The following is a 4,678-nucleotide window of genomic DNA, read 5'->3' as shown; positions in this document are numbered from 1 at the left end:
TGGTTGAGCATAATCCATTTTCTCTAATTGCAAATATTCAAAGCAGGATTGCAGATTAAATCCCCTTTGATTAGCTTCTAACAAAGCTAAGTATTCATCCTCCTCTTCATCATTTGGAGGATCTAATGTCAAAATTTGTTCTAATGGGTCCTCAACATAATTGAGTTCCTTCTCCACGATTAAATCCTCTAAATCGAACACTGCGGAACAATCATCAATTGTTTCAGGAAATCGCATGGACTTAAAAATGTTAAATGTTACCTGATCAATAAGGGTCCTTCCGATTGCTAAGAATGGTCTTCCTAGGATGATTGGTACCTCTTTTTTTGATTCAAAGTCTTGAATCATAAAGTCAGTAGGAAAGATAAATTTGTCTACATGTACTAATACGTCCTCGATTTTTCCTTCTGGATGTGCTAAGGATCAATCTACTAATTGAAGTGTAGCCATAGTAGGTCTAATTTCACCTATCCCCAACTTCCTAAATATTGTCATGGGCATCAAGTTGATACTCGCACCCAAGTCACATAGTGCCTTACCACAATATGTTGCTCCAATATTGCAAGGTATGGTAAAACATCCAGGATCCTTTAATTTTGGGGGTAGTTTGTCTTGAAGTTATGCACTGCATTTCTTTGTTAGGGCTACAGTCTCAAATTCTCTAAGCCTTCATTTTTTAGACAGGATATCCTTCATGAATTTGATGTAGTTTGGCATTTGTTCAAGTGCTTCAACCAACGGGATGTTGATATAAAGTTGCTTGAGTACGTTTAGGAACTTCTTGAATTGAATTTCCTACTTCTGCTTCTAAAGTCTTTAAGAGTAGGGTGGTGGAGGTTTCTTTACTTGAATTGTTGATTCATTTTCTGTGGCAATTCTGTATCTAACAGAGTTATTAGTTGATCAAAATTAGCTGGTTCAGAAGTTATCTTGTCAAATTTTTCTTATTCGATTTCCGGTGAAACTGGAATTTCAATACTCGGTTGAATTTCCTCTGAGTCTTGAGCATTAGCTGGCTCCTTCTCAACTTTGACGGAATTGGGCTCTAAAGTGTTTCTACTCCTCAATGTTAAAGCTTTACAATGCTCCTTCCCTGGATTCCTCGAATTCTCCGTATCAATAGGTAAAGCACCTTGCGGTTGGTTTCTAAGTTTAGTTGCAAGCTGGCCCACTTGATTCGCCAAATTCCTTAGAGAAGTATCATTTTTCGCCATGTATGCCTTCAATAGATTCTCTAGGCTATTGGATGGTTCAGCTTGGGTTGGTTTCTGAGCTTGTTGGGAAAAAATAGGTGGCTGGGTCGATTTAGGTTGGACATAATTGTTACTGGTTCCTGCCCTTTGGTTACTCCAGAAAAAATTAAGGTGGTTTCACCATGATGGGTTATAGAAATTGGATTACAGCCCTTGCCTTCCTTGATTTTGGTTCTGGTTACCCATGTAATACACAGATTCTGGGTTCGATGGACATTCTTAAAACAAATGTCCTTCCCCACAATAAACACAGGCTACATTTTCAAATTGATTCAGTGGCTGTGTTGCAAAACTATTTCACCCATTAGTAGTAAGATTTTTGAACATTGAGGATATTGATGATACTTGAGATGCGAGTGAAGTAAGAGCGTCTACTTCATGTATTCCAGTGACTCGTCTTCCTGACACTACTCGATTAGTTAGCCGTTGATAATTATTGCTGGAAATCCTATCAATGATTTCATAAGCCTCATTATAAGACTTAGAAAGAAGAGCACCATTAGCAGAAGCGTCCATACCGTCCTCATGTGTGCATTGAGATCATTATAAAATGTCACAAGTTGTATGCAATGTGGGATTCCATGATGAGGGCACTTCCATAATAATTCTTTGTACCTTTCCCATGCCTCAGACAATGACTCATCATCCATTAGCTGGAAAGCAGTGGTCTCGTTCCTCTACTTAGCATATTCTTGCTAGGCGAGAAATACTTCATAAGGAATTTTTTTTCTAACTCTTGCCATGTTGAAATTGAGTTTGGTGGTAATGAGTTCAACCAAGCTCGAGCTCTGTCCCTTAGTGAATATGGTAACAGCTTCAATTGTAATGCATCTTCGGGTACTCTGACTAACTTGAAAGAATCGCTCACCTCCATAAATAGTCTTAAGTGTAGGTGAGGATCTTCGGTAGACATTCCACTGAATTGGCCCACTGTCTGAAGCATCTGGAAGATGACTGGCTTCAACTCGAACTGTTTTGTCTCAATTTTGGGTCTCCTAATACCCGAATTAAGATCATGAAACATTGGCACGGCATACTGTCTTAAAGCTCTATCCCTATCATCAATAATAAGGATAGGATTTTGAGCAAGGTTTGCTTCATTTCCTTGATTTGGATTTTCAAAGTTCATCTTTTCAGTCCTTCTCTGACTTGCTTGTCTTTTTCGCTGTCGAAAAGTTCGTTCAATCTTAGGGTCTACAGAGAGTAAATCGATGATTTGTTCAATACTCATAAACACCTGAAATAATCACAAGAAAAATTAACTAAGTTAAAATTTAAACAGAAAAATAAACCAAAATGCAAAACTAACAACTTCACAAATAATGACTTTTTTAAATCACAGTCCCCGGTAACGGCACCAAAAACTTGGAACGACGGAAATGTGCAGGTGTACACAATCGCAACAAGTAATAAAGTGACAATTAAATGTCAAGTTATCGAGCCTACAGGGACTGTTAAAAGAATTATTTATGATGCTATTTAAAACAGTTTGCTGCAGAAAAATATTTTGTTGAAGAGGGTGATTAAAAATTAAGATTTTAAACTAGATAAATAAATCTCAAATGCACGATTTCAAAATACAATTTTAATCAAGATGACGTAATTGTGTTAGATTAATTACATTTCTTAACTTAGAATTATTAAACTCATATTTATATTGTTACGAATAAGTCCACGAAAACTCGGTAATTTGCTAACTTATGAACATACTCACCTACCAAAATCCATTTATCTCTTGACTATATCCCTATGTCAATTCAACCGATTAAACAAATCTTAATAGGCAAATATGTTATTGCACATACATACCTATTACTTATTAAATCAAAATAATCTCTTTTACATATCCCTAAGTCAATTCAAACAATTAACTCGATTTAATAAGAACATAAAAGACTATGTGAGGTAACAAAGTATCGTTACCTTAAAATAGTTTAATCACAATAATCTTGCAAGTTATGCAAGGCAAATGTATCGTCAAATACCGTTGCTAATCTAACCTTCAGCTACCTTAGATGATTAAACATGCACTGATTAAGTACTGTATCCATTAATTACAATTTAAATCCGTTTAAATAATTAATTTGTTAGTTACATAACAATTGTAATGCAAGAATAACTTAGTCATGATTTTACTTAATCAAGCATCTTACCGAGGCCAATAACAACATAAACACAAATTTAATAATTTTAACAAACGAAATGCAATCAACCTAACACAAATTAAATTCAACCTAAATTGATTAAATTAACCATTCCAACAACATAAATATTCATACATATGTTCAGCATAACGACAACAAAAATTAAAGAGATAGGGAACAAGAATCAAACCTGGTGTTTTCCCGTGGCTTGACTAGTTGCTCCGTTCTTCCTTTTCCGTTGTCCTCTTCGACCAACGATGCTATGAACACTTAATTTCTACTCCAAATAGTTGATGAATTCCCCTTTCCCAAGAGGAGAAATCGGCAAAAGAGCAAGGGAATTTTGGAATGGAAAGAAGACAAAAAGTGGAGAAAAGAGAGGAAAGATGTGAATGCTTGAGCTTTGTTTCTAAAATGACCAGCCTAAGGGGGTTTTCATAGCTGAGGAGAGCTGCTAAAAATAGGTAAAATTATCAGCCAAAGAGCCCTCCCTTGGCCGGCCACACATGTGGCAAGGTTGATAGTTTCAACTTTGCTAATTTAGACTTGGGACAAATCTATAAAGCCACCAATTGTGGGGGGGTTTGAATGCAACTTGAACAAGTCTTCAAGGGACTCTTTGCAAGCTGAAATAATCAGCTAATAAGATGATTTGGGTAAGCTCTTGGGATGGTTTTTGGGCTGTCCATTTCTTTGTTGGTTCGGTTCATTCGGTTCAGTTCAACTGGACCACTTTTTCATAATTAATTAAAATAATTTATTAACCCAAATTAAATTGGATATAAATTAAAATTAATTATGTTATGAATTAATACATATAATTTTGGACTGTCTTAGCTGAAATTTAGTTCACCTCGATACTTCAAATTGTTTCTCGATTTTGTGCTTTTAACAGTGTCTGCGGAGCCTTTTTTTCGCCCATTGTGCAAATCTGTCGAAAATAACCAAAATTCATCAAAATTAATTATAAAATTAACTAAAATTCAATATGCTCATATTTTAAGTGAACTTTAATTATTTTGTAAAAATTAATTATTTTTCGACAAGAAGTTTATAAAAACTGTATGATTTTAAGTTAAAAAGGGTATGTAAAAATGTGTAAATTTTTGTGTCTCTAGCAACCCACTAACGAAGTCCATAGAAACATAAATCCGCCACAACTTAGAATCATTAGGCATACAAACCCGTCCTCAGAAACATAAAACCCCATCACTGTTCATTCCAAAATCAAAATTACTACCTTCCTGAACTTGATGAAACCACAGAATTAAAGAACCATCC

At 35.3% G+C, this 4,678-nt stretch overlaps 1 non-coding gene across 1 annotated transcript; it reads left to right on the top strand.

Annotated features, from left to right (window-relative positions):
* The first annotated feature begins 1,829 nt into the window (after positions 1–1,829).
* Positions 1,830–1,935, top strand: LOC128033052 (small nucleolar RNA R71). Its single transcript, XR_008189392.1, has one exon. It is a non-coding gene; the product is annotated as a small nucleolar RNA R71 (small nucleolar RNA).
* The last annotated feature ends 2,743 nt before the right edge of the window (positions 1,936–4,678 follow it).

Source organism: Gossypium raimondii, chromosome 1 (assembly GCF_025698545.1).
Source record: "Gossypium raimondii isolate GPD5lz chromosome 1, ASM2569854v1, whole genome shotgun sequence".
In the NCBI taxonomy this organism is placed as follows: Eukaryota; Viridiplantae; Streptophyta; class Magnoliopsida; order Malvales; family Malvaceae; genus Gossypium; species Gossypium raimondii.
This window is presented reverse-complemented; position numbering and strand designations above follow the sequence as displayed.